The sequence below is a fragment of the Quercus robur genome, chromosome 8 (assembly GCF_932294415.1).
Source record: "Quercus robur chromosome 8, dhQueRobu3.1, whole genome shotgun sequence".
NCBI lineage: Eukaryota > Viridiplantae > Streptophyta > Magnoliopsida > Fagales > Fagaceae > Quercus > Quercus robur.
The window spans coordinates 54,061,388-54,078,919 of record NC_065541.1 but is presented as its reverse complement, the minus strand read 5'-3'; the positions used below and the strand labels follow the sequence as shown (position 1 = coordinate 54,078,919).

The following is a 17,532-nucleotide window of genomic DNA, read 5'->3' as shown; positions in this document are numbered from 1 at the left end:
AGGTGCTGGTTCGGATGTGTTTGAGAATGAGCTTGATGTTCCTAAAAATCTATTTCAATTAGATCACGTATTTGGAAAGAAAGTAAGAAGAAATTGATGCAGAACGTATTAGGAGAGATTATTTCATGAGTAGACATTTTGATTTTGAATGTTTTATTATGAGTTAAGGATTGTTGGGGATGTAATTGCACCCTAACATAATCCCTGAAACCTATTAAAAAGACTCTCGGAAGAGATGATTCTATGCCCTTAGGTGCTGAAGGCTAGAATTTTCCTTTCTATATAATTCACATATTTCGATTATCTATCTTATAATATTATACAATTTTTGTTCATAAGTTACTTTCCTAAGGACAAATATATTGTCGAATGGTAAATTTTTGTTTGACATAGGTTCTAATGAGGGCCATTTGTGAGAAAGAAAGCCCAATAATAAGGGCAATGAAGAATTGACAAAGTAGGCAACAAAACCATTAGGCCCAAACGGTAGGAATAATGGATCACATGCCCAAGAAATAAACAAGTGGGTCTTGAAGAGGCAAGTGAGCTCAAAGAAGCCCGGAAAGAAAGAAATAGCATCTCATGGGCAGTGTATGAGGTAGAAAAGCGAGAAAGGGCCGCCGCAGACCCAATGTAATGTAAACTAAGAAAGTAAGGGGTTTATGGCAGGCCCATAAACCCCAAAGATGATAATAAGGTTATTGGATCAGGGAAGCCCAATGAAATTAGTAAAAAACTCATGGGAGTGTGGAATTAGCAAATGGGCTGAGGAAGCCCAAAGAAAGTAAACGGACCGTGGATGCCCAAAGGAAAACCCAAAGGGACATAGAAGCCCATAAGTAAAAGCAAACAGTGGTCATGTCAAGCCACTGAGATAAGGAATAAACAGCTGGCCCAAAAGAGACCCAGCAGGATTAAGTTATTACGGCAGGAATAATAGTACAACATTGCAAGAAATAAAGAAAACCAAAGAGTGGGCCAAAGAAATGTAAGGCCCATCATCAGACAAAGTCCAGCTTTTGAATGGAGCGGGAAAACAAAGAAAAGCCCAATAAGAGGTCAAAAAACACGGACAGCGAGCCTCCAGATCACCGCAAACGCATGAACAGTAGGCAGATTTTTGGACATATCTAAAAGGAAAGCACGCGCAAGGCCCAAGCACCACCAGCCTGTACCCAGCCAATATGAGACGTGATGGGGTCATGGGCCAGAGGTAAAAGGTAAAGGGGGTATGGTTTGGTGGTGGGGAGAGGGGAAAAGACCTATTTTGTGGCTCCTGTCCAAGCCCTTTTGGGAGGTACGTCTTGCTGGGATGATAGACCACCCAAAAGAGGCAAGGTTGAGGGGGGAACCGTTAGGTGCATACCTTGAGGGAAAGAGAGAGAAAGCATTTACGCCGTGGCAGGTAAGAGTGCTACGGTGGATTGACGAATGAAACAAACCTGCCTTTGTCTGGCAAGGGTGAGTGGCACACAGACGAACCCTTTGGTGGTCGGCAAGTACGCCCAGACCAGACAAATGCGGTTAAGGGGCAAAGTGGTAAAATCTGGTCACGGCAGGCACTATAAAAGAACCCTTGCCGTGCCCTGAAAAGGAGATGGAAAAATAGAGGGTATTCACGGAGTAAAAGAAAGCAGAGTAAAAGAAAACAAGAGAAAGAAAAGAAAAAGATAAGAGAGAAAACAGAGGAAAGGAGAGAGGAAATAGAGGAAAAAAGAGAGATAATACAATGGGCATGCACCAGTAAGTCGATTTCCCTCTCTCCCCCTTCAAATCCTGCTCTCTTCCAAAACATAATAAGGATTCCTTTTGGGCATTAACCATTCAGGTCCGACTCCCTCAAAACCATTAATCCCTACGGTAGGATCTTTTTCTGGGAGATTATTTGTATTGAGAGAAGGCGTTCTCCCCTCTTTGGTTTTGCTTTTGCGGACCAAACTTAAACTTGACTTTATGCCCATTCTTGATTAGTTCATATTACTTTCTTTCTCCTTTACTTTCTTTGTAAATGACATTATCACGACTGTAATTATGTTTTATAAGTAGGGATTACTTGGACATTTTTCATTAAATAGTCAGAGTACTCTGTTTTGTTATTATTATTATGTCTGCCTGTCGTAACTCATCTGAAACAATTCTACTTGCCGTAAGCATACTCCTGGCAGATGAGGCATAGTTTGTGCACAAACTGGCCCAAGTTGAGTTACAGTTGAACCGGTCTCAACTCCCTTACTCAGAAACATTCGGGCCCATTACCGCAGGAGGCAGCCCAGCCCAACGCAATACACAAAAAAGGCCCCTACAGGTTCGAACCATAATCCATATCACTATTTGACCAATTATAACCTATATCTTTCATGCTATAACCTTCATCATAATCTATATCATCATAGTCCATGTTTCAAATTAGTGTGTGCCTAACCTAAGTGTGAACAAGCAAACAGATGATGAGCTGATAAATGTATTTATTCTATTTCCAAGCAATTAGTAATTACTGGCGGAACTATTACTAACCATTAGTATCCTTGCTATCGGGACCACCTCCCCGGGAAACTCCATTGCGGGACCACCCAAACAACGCCTGTCCGTCGGCTTAACATCACGGGCTGACCAACTCGAAACTATGGTTTGCCAACGAGTCTTTAGGCTAACTAACGCTAACAAGGACCAAGTAGTGGCTATGCAGTAATAAAATTCTTAGTAACTTCTTAATTGCAAAGAAATAAAACTCATATACCTACCATCCATGGCTCTGATACCATTAACTACCCAGGAGAGAGCACATCAATAATATAGAAGCATAATAACGACAAATAATGAAAAAAGAGTAAAAGAAGTGTTAAAGAAAGAAAATGGTACTCTTGAAGAATCTCCACGTAGGAAGTTAAAAGAAGAGATAGAACAAGAAAAGACTAATACTATAGTACAAGACAAAACAAAAGAAATGACTGGAAGACAGAATAGTGAAAAGATATGTAGAAAGTTAAAGACAAAAGAAGATGTAGGGAAAGTTATAAGCAATGACATGTTAAAAGAAAATAGTGCTTTTAAAGAATCTCTACGTAGGAAACTTGAAACAAAGGATGAGATAGGAAAAGTCAACAAAGGTAGGAAAAACAATAATAATGGTAATTTAAAAGAAAAGACCAATAGTGATAGTGTAGTAAAAGTAAAAGGAAAAACAGACAAGAAGTATAATAGTTTAAAGAAAAAAATTGATGAAAGACTAAAATCAATTGAAAGAGATATAATATATACATAAACGGATAACTAGGATGTAATAAAAAATATTATTATCATTAGACTATCACTTAAGTCTAATAGAATAATAAGCATTAGGAACTTTGGTAAGTTTTATTACGGTCAATAGGTACTTCGGCCCTTAAATGTTATTATAGCCTATATAGGCTCTATTTTGGTCATGTCTCTTTGGTAAGCACTAGCAGTAGAATGACAATTTAAACTGAAGCCCAATTCATATTTATAATAACTCCAATCAGATTCAACCAAACAAAGCCCATATGAGGTTGAACTCGACCAAACCCAATGTTAAAACATTCTATCTGCGGCTCTGCCCCAGGCCTGTTTCCACATCCAAATTCTCATTTAATTTCCCAAGGCCCGTTTCTAACCGTTGGACTACAATTCTCATAGAGAAATGAGACAATCGAGCACAAAGTAAAATTGAGAGCAAAAGTGAATTGGTTTTTCTTAAACTACATGTTGAAATTGAGAGCCCTAGGAAAATAAAAGTAAAAATAATAAACAATAGTAGAATTAAATTTACAAATATAGCTTACACAAAAAAAAAAAAAAAAAATACAAATATAGCTATAAATAAAAATAAAAATAAAAATTGAAATTACAAATAATGATAAATATCATATATTATATAATAAAAGTTGGGCTTAAAAACTATTAGTGCCAAATTATTATTTAGTTGTCAAGCTTTCCTGTATTGCCTTATCAATTTTTTAGAATGACACAAACTTAATTGTTGTTATTATCAACATTTTTTTTTCTATTAAGGTTAATTTATTAATGAATTTTATCTTTTTTTTTTTCCTTTCCTTTGCTTTTTATTTTATTTTAATTTTAATTTATTTTGGTTACTATATCACATTGTGAAAATTTTCAACATTTTTTTTCTATCACTTTTTTTCTTTTTCTATTAAGGGTTATATCTATAACTGAAGTTTATCGATTTTTGTTCCTTTTTATTTTATTTCGACTACTGTAATACGTAGAAATGTGACAACTTGTTTTAATACGCAGCTCTTCTTCTTTTAAATGTTTTTTTAATAAACCCCCACCTTTATTATTCCTATAAGGGGGAAAACTAGCAACCTGGCCCAACTTGGATGAGTCTGGGTTACGATGAAGGCCTAATACAACTAATTTGTAAAAGTGGTTGGTCAAGTTCTTATAGCCACAATTTTGTAATTAGAGCAAAAAAAGTGGCAAGGATAACAATTTCTGTAAAGAATTATATATAACAGGGAGAGATAAATTCTTATTTAAGTTCTTCCTTGGGCTATTTGAGAAGCAAGGGTTCTTTAGAAATACACTTCTCGGTTTCACAATGATTACTTTCTCTCTTTGAACTTTTTTTGATCCTCCTTCAAGGAGGACCTCCCTTCCTATATATAGTTGTTTGGATTGCATCTCAGCCTTCCATTTAGAGGGCTATCAACCTTTCCTAAGATATCTGTCTAATCCTTGCCTTGCAGGTGGTGGTAGAGTAGGCTGTAGGCTATGGGGGCACAATTCAAGGGTCATTTTGCCATTAATGTGGTAAGCTGAGTTAGTATAGTGTATCGAATGTGGAGGTGTTGGATGCTTGATTTGGAATTTTCCTCCTGTCCTTACTTATACTTCACTAGGATCCTCTCCTCGGCCTTCAACCTTATGGCCTTGGTGGCTTGCCTCTGGCCTCTCGAGAAGTGTCTGCTCTTCAGGCCCCTCGGGCGGATTGTCCTCCTCTATTTCCCTGACTTAATGGTCCTGATTGAGTTGAGCCTGATTTAATGAATAACTTTGGCCCAATTGCCCCTCGGGTGGATTCCACTTGGTGATTCCCTCTCTTCGGGCTTCCTCTTCCCACAATTCTTATCAACTTTTTCTTCCCACCACCATCAATAATTAGCCCTTTCTTATAATTCTTAAATTGATTAAAAATCTAATTTCAATACAATTTTAAATTCTATCCAATGAAATTTTTATACATTTTTCTTGGTGTGGTCAAATTCACCATCCCCAAATTCTCAAGACAAATCCTCTTCTTCTAACTACCATACCTAGCAACGTTATAGGTATGTATTTATCGATCTTCTACTAAAAAAATATCTTCAATGATTTCATATATATATATATATATATATATATTCATGGTTTTTGATAAAGGTTAATGGCCGGTTGTTGCCGAGGATCCCACAAAAACAACTAAAGAATTACAGTATTTGGATTAATTCACGGCTTCACTAATCTTTCTTTTACATCTACATTTCCAGAAAATTTATATATGCATCTCACGTTTTATAAAAAAATATATGTTCTACTATATGAGTAAACTTTTTACATTTTTGAATATATATTTATATTATATGTAGTTATAGTTATTTTGACAAGTAATAATTTTTTTTTAAAAGAGTGCAATAAATATCTATATTGATAAGTAATAATTTTTTTTTTTTTTTAAAAGAGTGCAATAAATATCTAGTATGCATTAGATAATTAAGTCTCTTTTTTTTCGCGTTTTATTTTTTGCCAATATGTCATGAAAACAAGTCTCTAAGGTGTAGTTTAGACTTCACATGAATTTGAATTTCTCATTAAGTTTTGAATCTCAAACTTCAATGTATTGCAAATTTAGCATATGTTAGTCATTTTTGTTGATTCATATTGGTAGGTATGGGTGCCCAGGGTTTGTAGCTTTTTGCAAATTTCAGTGCTGATAGTTTTGAAATTTTGATAAAGAACCATCATATAATTATTAATAAATTTGAAAAACTAAAATATTTTTAAATGCTTATAAATTTGGATAGTTTTAAATTTATAAACTTGGTGCTCTTTAGATACTACATAGACATCTTATTTTGTTATATGTTCGTATTAATTTGATGTTTTGTTTCGTTCACATATTGACAAATGTATGGCTTTTAATAACTTCTAGTTGCCACCCCCCTAAAAAAAAAAAAAAAAAAAAAAAAAAAAAATCTTAGAACGGTTATGTTCATTAATCATTATAAAGAGAAATTTATTAAGAGAGTACCACGTGGGAAGCTCTCCATCTTTAGACTATTGCAATATTGGCAGTATCTGACTTTGCGGGGTTAAGGGAAATTTATAGAAAACCAGTTTCAATTAGATACGCAGCTTGTGGCTTTTTAGCCTTTGTTTACAAAAGCAAATATGAATACCCACGACACTAATCTGTTCATACTTCATACTTAACATGGTTCAGCTGTCAACTTGATTAGAACTGAATGTGACTCTCATCATAGAAAGAGGTTTGGCATTTTCTATAGGAACGCATTGATGTGAGACATTTTCTAAATGCAGAGAGTTTATGAATCTTATATTTTTTGCACCATAATGTATATACTATTTACTTGAGTGACAATTCTAGGTTCACATGCTACGCTTGGGTAGTTAGGTGTCGCAACCAATTTTGAGACTAATTCTTAACATGAACAGATGGGACCTTTCTATGATTAGAACATAGCAAGGTGCATCATGCACAGTTCTAACTAATATGTAGGAAAAAAAATAATTTATAATTCATAAAATGATAAATGTACACACAAATATATCTCTATATAATTTACTGACGTGCATTACCCACTGATTTTGAAGTGTGACTAAATTTTCTAGCAGAAATAATACCTACATCTGCTTGATAGATTCTGTTCTCCTTAGTGTAATTTTGCTAATATTATTTTCATTTTTGTTTTTGGTAAAATTTTTGCTAGCATTATACCACTTTGGTTCAAGGGTTTTAAAATATGTTGTGGGTTCTCTCTCAACCAATTCAGGTTCAAGGTGATGGAGGTGAAATAATAGAATAATGGTGAATTCTAATGGGTAATACTGTATGTAACTTGAACATGGCCTTGTAAATAAATATAAGAGAATAAATAATTTAGCTAGCGATGAGTTTTTAGTATATGTTTAGGATGAGTTGCTTTAGACTAATAGAACTAACAGAATATTGGTGAATTCTAACGGGTTTACCTCCAACAATCTTTATATATCTTTGAAAACTAAAAACCAATTAAATAAAAAAAATATTAGTGTTCAATCATTTTAGTCTAATACAACAATAAGTTCTGATTGGTGTGTGAACTGACATATAACAAGTTTAAAATTCTATAAGGATACCAAGAAAACTTCCTATACTTACACCCTTCAATAAAATCCTCTCACATTATACTTTCTTTAAATTGTGGAATAGATAGTTTGATATATAAACCCAATTATAATAAATGCTAATTAATAAGTAATATAGTTATTAAATTCCATATTTAGCGAATATAAAATGAAAAAAAAAAAAAAAAAATTGTTCAAGTTTCTCATGCAATACACGAGTTACTGCCTATTTTATATATAGTGATGATTGGTGTGGAAAATATGAGCCTTCAAAAGGCTATGTGGTATCATAAGGAGGATTTAAAGAAAAGTTCAAAAGATTCTATTTTCATTATGGACAAAACTTATGTACAGTACTTTATGTGTTATTCTTTAGATTCTCCTTTCAAGATTTTATCATGTGGGGACTTAACTAAAAAATACATTTTCATCCCATGAGAAAAAAGTCACATGACAAAATCTTAAGATGAGAACTTAAGAAACATCACATAAATACTGTACCTAAGTCTTGCTCTTTTATTATTACTATTCGCTAATCCTTACAATGTGCAATAAATTTCATGAAAAAGTATTTATAAAATGCATATTTTTAATTAGAGATGGGTTCAAGTTACACATTTTTTAAACCATTGGATTTAAATAGATCCAACGGTCAAAAAAGACCCTCATTAATGCTAATATTTTGATTAAGATCTCATTAATTATCCCTCATTTATTATATTTTATACCTATCTTTAAACCCTAAAAAAGTGTTACTTCTGACTCTCTCTCTCTCAACGTTTCTCTCACTGTCTATCATAGCAAATCTTGAAGCCTCTTCATCCACAGATTCTTTAATACCCTGTGAAATTTCAGATAGAGATGTAGAGCTCTTGTCACTCTCAGGACCACTAACACAACTTGTAGTCACTCCAAAATCAGCACCAAAACTTCCAAAAATCAACTTGGTTCTTTCAAACTCAGGGACATGGATATGGTTTGGAAGAATAACAAGCTGACGTTGTGGAAGATGTAACTCCTCCAACAAGAAGATTGACAAAAACACATGCCTACAATGGCAATAATTCATTCATAAGAAAATCAACTAGGCAATAGAGACAAAAAATGACAAAATCTATAGTTTTCAAGTAGCAAAACACATATACAATGTTCAGAAAACATCAAATAATTATTACAACCATAACTTAGCTTACAAATCAGCAAACTCTTCTTTTTTCTTTTTTATTATTATTATTTTTTTAAAATTAATTGGATAACCAAATCAACAAACTCTTATTTAAAAGTACACATGCCCCAAATAAGAATAAAAATCATCTACCTTGGATTACATACGGACTGACTTACCAATTTAAGGAATACAGGCAGCAACAACCAATTTTACAATCCATGGAGAATCTGAAATAACCAAGTTGAATTTTGGAAGTTTTGGTGTTGATTTTGGAGTGACTACAAGCTATGTTAGTGGTCCTGTGAGTGATAAGAACTCTACATCTCTATCTGAAATTTCATAGGGTATTGAAGAATCTGTGGATGAACAAGCTTCAAGGTTTGCTATGATAGACAGTGAGAGAAACGTAGAGAGAGAGTCAAATATAACACTTTTTTTGGGTTTAGAGATAGATATAAAATATAACAAATGAGGGATAATTAATAAGATCCTAATCAAAATATTAGCATTAATTAAGGTCTTTTTTTGACCGTTGGATCTACTTAAATTCAATGATTTTAAAAAAAATGTTACTCTTTAGAGTTACACCAGGTATAATTTGAACCCATCTTTTTTACTTAATATATTAAGAAAAACTCCAAATAAGAGAATTGTAAAAAAGACTATACATAGAATTTGTTTATTGTTGGATTCATTTAATCCTATAAAAGGGTGAGTTATAATTGGTTTTGAGTAACATATAATAATTTAATACTCTTTATAACTTTGAAAATTAAAGAATATTTATTATTATTATTATTATTAAGATATATTACAAAAATCTTCCATAATATTTGAAGGAATGATACTTCGCTCCAAAACTTAAGGGAAATAACATTCCATTCCCTTGAGATTTGAAGAAAATCTACGCATTAATTTATCATTCTATTGTAAATTAATAACTAAATATTCCAAAATTTGAAAACATTCCTTGACCAAGCCCTATAGTTATATATGACCCATAAGAGTTTTTTGGGCTAAATATTACCATTCCTTATCAACAAACTTACCCACAAAAAATACTTCTACTAGTAAATTATTTGCACAACACGAGTAATAAGCAACTCTAGGCATTTATGGTGAACAGTAACCGAATGAAGCTTTTGAAAAAAATAGAAAAATCAGAGAAAACACTCAAATTTATTAAATAAGTCAGGAAAAAAAAGCATAAAACACCCCCTTAATTCCTAATGGAATAAACCAAAAAAAAAAAAATTACACTAGTGTATCAACTTTAAACCCAAAGCAGTTCACCATATATACCTGCTTGGAGTTGCTAATTGCTACTAGTACTGGGATTGTGCAAAATAAATTTTCATTCTCTCTCTCTCTCTCTTTTTTTTTTTTTTTTTTTTTTTTAATATAGAATTTTGGAGAAAAGGAATTGATATATTTAATCCAAAAAGCTTTCACTAACCATGGTAATTAGGGCTTGATCAATTTTTTTTTTTTTTTTTTTTTTTTTTTTTTTTTTTTTTTTTTTAACTTGGAATATTCTGTTACTGTTGTTAACTGAGTGACTAATTAATATGTCGAATTTCTTCAAATCTCAAATAAGGAAAGTGTCATTCCCTTTAAATTTTGGGAAAAAGTTTCATTCCTTTAAATTTCGAGAGAAGTAATTATTGTTATTGTTACTGTTATTATCATAACATATGTTATATCTATATATAGTTTTATAAAGTGAGTTTTGTCCTCTTTCATATATACTCTGCTTAATGAAACGATCGAAAGGCCAAGTAATTCAAGTACCGATATATAGATACGACTTTAATTTGCTCTGAGAAGTCAAATTCCTTTGGGAGAAGCTGGAGGCGCCAGTCCACTAGGTCAAGAGATCCTTTGGCTGTTTGGCATGCAAGTGTGTGTGTACACTTTTTTTTTTTTTTTTTAATAATTTTTTATTATTAATATTATTTTTTATGGGGGAAGTGTATGTACACTTTTGTTTATACATTGATAGGGAATATATCATATAATATAAAATAAAGACTATGTTTTCTCATATATAAAAAATTAAAAAAAAAAAAAAAAAAAAAAAAACAAAACAAACAAACAAACAAACCAACCAACAAACAAACAAATAAAGACTATATTACCGTACCTAATTAAATATTATTAGAGTTCCTATCAAACCCTGGTCCTATAGAAGAAAAGAGTTGAATCAAGCCAGTGCCAATCTAATTGGACAGCCATTAGAGTAGTTTAGTCTTTCTGCTGTTTCAGGGATAAAAAATAAAACCTTTGTGAAAATCGCTATCGATTAAATATATATGCACAATGCGAGCGGTTCGGATTATCTTTAGCCATTTCTGATTATGTCACGAGGCAATAAGAAATTGTTGTGGCATTCAGAATAAAATCTTATGCATTTGATGTACATATTTGCCCTTTATGAAATTCATTCATAATTATGTGACGCATGTACATTTTAATATCTTATGACTCTATTTGTTCCAGCGATGATGTAAAGCATGCACATCTTTATGAGTCATTATATTTCTTATAAAACTGTCTTATTTTCCTATGTTTGGTAATAACCTTAAATGAATTGAAAAACAATCTCATAATTTCCCTTATTTAGTTTACTATGAGATAAAGTTGTTTTTTGAAAAAAAAAATTGTTGAAAACAATCTCTGAAAATAATTTTTTTTTAGAGAGTTTAAATTTATGGCGTCCACTCCTGATAAATTCCAAATCTCTTATATAACCATAAAAAACTTTACTAGTTGAGATAACTAAAACCCACAATCTCTAAAAATAATTTATGATGCTATTAAACACTAGAAAATACACCCAAAAAAAAAAAAAAAAAATCTTTATACAAGGTTTTCAATTAAAACGATCGGAGCAGGTCCAAAGTTATATAGGTGAATTCTTGAACGACGCTTCTTACTTATTTTTTATGTTGCTTTTCAGTCATGGTGTTATCACTTCCTGGTTTTTAACATTTGGGTCATTATCAGAGAGAAAACTGACGAAGCTGCCTCTAATTAGTGATAGGCTAAATCCATCATTTTCTCTCTAAATGAAACAAAGTTTGCCTAGTCGGATGAAAAAGACACATGGAAGTTGCAGTGACTTTTGTGGATTGGCGGTTCATGTGAGTGATAAAGCAATGCCAAACATATATTATAGTATATTCTCATGGTCATAGTAGTCGCATTCTTGTTAGAACTGTTTTCTGAAAACAAATCAGCTTCTTGTCCAATTAAGACAAATAAAATGTTAATTAGCTCAAGTGATGGGACCATTAATCAAGGTGCCACAGTCCCTTATTTTTTTCGTTGCTTCTTGACATCAATATTATATTAGGATAACTTTAACCAATACAAGGCAATCATTTCATAGTAAGTTGATGATGATTCTGCATGAGTCATGACAAAGACGTGGATATTTATGTTATTGAGAAGTGTACTGTGGAATCCTCTTGTATCCAATGCTTTATATCAGTTGAGATATGAACAAGTTATCTCATGTCCATATCTTAACGGGTCCAGTGCGCACAAGTTTTTTGGACCGATCTCTGCCAAGTTTATTATTGAAAGTAACCATTCATTAAACAATTAGTGTCGTATCTACACTCTTTCACCATTTCTTTTCAGAAGGGTTGGTCAGATACTCTTCCACTTGAGAATTGTGTTAAATTGCATTGTAGTACAGCAAGTTGACACTGCCAGACTAAGTCTATCTCATCTTCCTTTTTTTTTCTTTTTTCTTTTTTCTTTTTTTTTATACAAAATAGAAATTCTACTCTAACCTAATTTAAGTGTATATGTGTGTGAAACTTATTTCTAAAGACTTGAACTCTAACCTTTGCTCCGTACACTCCACAAGAACTTTGTACTTATAGAGTGACTATCAGTCCATCACGCCAAGGGTACGCGGTAATAGCCTATCTTATCTTTAATTAGCCACAGAAGCCAAGGGTACGCGGTAATAGCCTATCTCATCTTTAATTAGCCACAGAAGGCAAACATCGTGTGCATACCAAACTAAGAAAACTATATTAAACTTAGGACAGAATACAAAAGATAGTATAGGTGAAAAAAATAGTATACAGATGAGGAGCATATATGATAAATTTAACAGAAACAGAAAAACTAGCTTGCTATTGGAGTCAATCAACAAATATGAAAATTAACTATCAATCTGTCATATATGAGATCTTCCTATATATTTGGAGTACTAATCATACCTACCAAATTGACTTTTGTTCTTGATTGTTTTAACTCTATATTGCTAGTTAAACTTAAAATCCAATTGTTTATGTCGATATTTGAGCGTTTCAAAAATTGAAATATTAAGACACAGGCTTTTAGACCTTGATCATAATTCTGGAAAAACTCTTATATATATATTCTTTTAATAACAACATGAAAAATATTTGACTATAAGAAGTGTTGGAGAGTGTCTATAAAAGGAACTTGTATTTGAGTTTGGGCCTTTGGGGACCCAAGTTGGTGGACTAGAAAACAATATTTAATTTGATCAAGAATAGCAATGAACTCATAAGCTTTTATTTCCACGTGAAAAGATGAAACGTGAAGTTTTTAGTTTTTACACAGTTGAAGATTTCTGTTTATGATGTTGATTGATTTGGATTTTGGACCATTTAATCTTCAAGCAACTTTATTTGTAGAAAAAGCCAGTTTGCTTTCAAAACATAGCATCTCTCTCTCTCTCTCTTAGCCAGAAGACAAAATTCAACTAAAAATTTAAGGGTTACTTTTACAAGGTTTCATCCAATTAATAATCATAAAGGGCTACTTCTGAGGATGTGTGTCTATTATAAGTAGATAAATTATCTTAAATTTTTTTAAGCTAAACTAAGCATTAATCTATGTATCAGTTGGCTTATTTGATTAGTTTTAAATTTTCAAATTTTTATGTACAGTTTATTAAAACCTCACAATATAAGACATCCACTAATATATATTATATTCATTTATTATAAATTAATAATAATTAGTTTCTTTTGATTGAAACTAACTGAAGCTGCAAGTTAGTAAATAAAGACTTTCGTTTTAAGTGTTTTTTTGGATAAATTTTAGCTGCAAGTTGATGGCACATTTATCCCCCTCACAATCAAAGCAGAATAGCAACTTGAGGTAAGTGCATGAAGAAGACCAATAGTGTTGCATAAAGGTTGTATATAATCATATTCGAATGTATAAATGTTGAGTTGTATTTACATCAATAGAGCCTGTCTTTTCTTATTAAACTAGTACTTGCAGGTCCATTATTACCAATTTTTGTTTTCCTCTTAATTTAATCAAATAAGAATTTCATTGTGGCCTTGATGGAAATTATCTTAGCTGTGAAGATAAGTGACTGTGGTTGGAAGAACAAATAATAGTCCCCTGTTGGTTCTTGAAGCACCTTTTTATTTATTCCCTTTTCTTTTGTACGGAAAATGGAAAGTTATGCAAATTTCAAAGTCAAATATGCTAACACAATATATATATATATATATATATATCTCACTTGAACATATTTTGTTGTATTAAATTAATTAAGTCCATGCAAATGAAACGGGCTTATCCTTTCATGGGTTGAAAAGGTAGCCCTAATGTTCTTTTTGAGAGATTTTATTATTATTATTCAATAGTTATAATAAGTGGGAATGAAGATTTTTAACTTTAATTCTCTCTGTACAAGAGACTAAAAAAATAAAATATACATAAATTGAATTGCAAAAATGCCCTTAAAAGGAACTATATCCGTACAATTTGTTAGATTTTAATTAGCATGAAGTGAAGGAAATTGTAATACAACAAAAATGCACCTATTAGGTCGCATTTAACATACACATATACGTAGTTGTTTTGACACAACGAAAATTTAACATGCATGTGGAGCCCATTATAAGCTCTTTATTCCTATAATTTGCTTAATTCACAATACATGATTGATGATTCTTTCCAACACTACCACACTAGAAGCTAATTATAAAGAAAGGCCTCCTTTTTGGAGTTTCTGTTACCTTTTTCCTCACAGTCCCACCAAAAAACACCAAATCCTTCACTTCTCACTCTCTGCCCATTCATGTCAGCATAATGGGTAACGGACAGTTCAAAATTATCATTTTGTGTTTTCTTGGATACCCTTGTGATGATGATTCTGTTGAAGCCAGTTTGAGAAAGCATCAAGGGTTTTCATGTCGGCCCGGTAATGTTTCTGCGTGAATTCGAGAAAAGTCGGCCATGTAAAGTCTGGATATGCTCTTGGATTTTCAGCATTGACCAAGCTTCCTGGTGGAGTCACAACTCGGTCCCTCCTTGGGCATAAAAAGAACGCAAGAGATTTCCTAACACTTCTGTTGTTTACCACTGCTCTGTGCAAGCAACTCTTGTAAATCCCATTTGAAAGGGCCTGAAAGTTTGCACATTTAACCTTTATTACTCTCTATCTCAACTTTTAAGTTGTCAAGGCTCAAAGTTGCAATACACATAGATTGTCATTTTATTTTTTAATAGAAATTATAAGATCGGTAATGATTTTCTCACACAATTTATTTCACATCTTTCATACATTTTTTTTTTACACACACACACACATATATATATATATATATATATGAGAATTTTTACCTGTTTTTATAAATAACAATCTTCCTAAAATACCCTTAGGTGGGTAAAAAAGGGTGCATCTATATTTGATGATAATGTGAAAAGATAAATAGATAAATCCTTTCATTTTTAGAAATGCATATATATTGGGACAATCCAGAAAAAAAAAAACAAGAAGCATCTAATCTATTTTGGAACAAAATGATATTTATAACCTTTCGGTTATGAAAGTTTGTGGTTGTACTGTAGCCCAAAAAAAAAAAAAAAGTATGTGGTACGTACAAACTGGCCCTTAGGTGGAGAATTTTTTATTAAAAATGAAAGGCTAGGGAACATGAATCACATAATCAAAAGTAGTCAACTAAGAGCGACTTTATATACCCAAACTTTTTACCATCGCTGTTCTCTTGATTCGCTCCTATTAACTCACAACTTGTTCTTGATGCATGCAAAACACAGGCATCACAAAATTTAATTTTTCATGGAACATGCAAACTATATGTAATTTAACTTCAAAAATTAACTTGATAATCTCACCATAAATGTGTCACCAATGTTGACAACAAAAGCATCTGGGTTGGGACCAATATAGTGCCATTTGTCATCTACGAACACTTGAAGTCCGCCAACTTGATCTTCGTGAAGGACTGTTAAAGATGTGGGATCGCAATGTGGACCCGTTCCTAGGGTTAGATCTGGCTTTTGGCATAGTGGGTAATAGTTTAATCTCATTATTGAATCATGTCCTTCAAAGTATTCTCTGAAGTACTTTTGGCCAACTCCAAGACTCATTCCCAGAAGCTCCATGATCTCCAGAGATAGAGTACTCATGGCTTCACAATATTCCTGGTACACCCTCCTAAAACAAAACAAACCGATAGTTTAACGAAAAAGCAAAATAGGTACATAACTTAATTAACCGAATAAAAATCATCTGTACCCCTCTGCTTGTTCCCATAGATGAGGAAAACTCATGGGATAATAGATACGTAGAAAATGTATTTAGTTGTAATTAGAGTAAAAAAAAAAAAGTCATGAAAACTCATGATGTGAAAATGGGTCCAAGAAAAGTGCAAGATGCTTTTCACTTTTCCTGGGAAATGAAAACCATAATTGAAATCGAGAAAACATTTTTGATAACGAATCAAACATGTTCTTGTATTCTATATAATATAATTCTTTTTTTTTTTTTTTCCTTACCCGAACTGTCTGAAATCTTCTCCCATCACATTCAATAAATAGTCTTGGACAATTTTGGAGGAGTGATCACTGTCACAATATCGGAAAGAAAGTGTCTCCTTCCATGGAAGCTTGGAGGAGAACCTGCCAGTAAAGCTACTAGCGTAACCACAGTGTTCACCATGCTTTCTTTGAGCTCTTTGCTTTTCTGAGAGTTTTATGCCAAAAAAGTTGTCCGTGTACTCGTGTGCTTTAAGTAATAGACTTGAATCTACGCCATGATTTGTAACTAGAAAGAACCCGTGCTTCTTGCATGCCTCATTGACTAGCCGAGAAGCATTTGAGACTGCTAGTGGGTCTCCAGAGAGGAAGGCCTTCAAGTCTATAGGGGGAACTAGAAGTTCTGGCAACTCAGCGCATGGTTTTTCATGGTCAGGCCATATGAAATGTGATGGTATGTTGGATTCATATTGAAGAACCGATGAATCAAAAACCAGAGCTTTTTTTTTATCATTTTCATTATTTGTTTCGTTTGCTGGTGAGGGAAGCTTACTAGGAAGCATTAATGGCATGTTTGAAGTGCAACAAGTTTATGATCCAAGAATTGGATAACTATTTTGGTTGAGAGAGAGGGGTAGTGGAGGAGGAAAGAGGAAAAGAGAGTTTAAAAAAGGAAGGTTTTTTAGGGGGGGGGGGGGGGGGGGGGGGCGGCGCCGCGAGAGGAGAGAAAAGCCAAGGCCGTTCAAGGGGAAGCTCAGTAATTAAACAGCCATGGAAACTACTTGTTTTATTGTATGAAACCAGCTATCGCCTTCATATATATTAGATTTATGGGGGCATGCTTGTCAAAATTCCCCTAAGAGAGAAAAGAAAAAGAAAAAAATTGTGGATGGGAAGAAAGTAAAGTACTTTTAGAATATGATAACGTGATACTTATTCTCTTATACTTATAGCCGATCTCACTAATTAAATTCATGATATGAACTATCATAAATATAAAAGAAGAAAGCATCATGTTACTGTATTCTAGAATTATCTAATAATTTTTTCGGGAGGAGAATAAATGAAAGCATCATGTTAATATATATATATATATATTTTATACAAGATAGAATTTTTATTCTAACCTAATCTAAGTGTATATGTATGTAAAGTTCTCTCCTGGAGACTTGAACTCCGACCCTTACCTCTCACACCTCACAAAT

The 17,532-nt window shown here is 32.8% G+C and overlaps 1 pseudogene; it reads right to left on the bottom strand.

The window, feature by feature from the left end:
- Positions 1-14,285: 14,285 nt before the first annotated feature.
- On the bottom strand, positions 14,286-17,198 carry LOC126697049 (gibberellin 20 oxidase 1-like; annotated as a pseudogene).
- Positions 17,199-17,532: the final 334 nt, after the last annotated feature.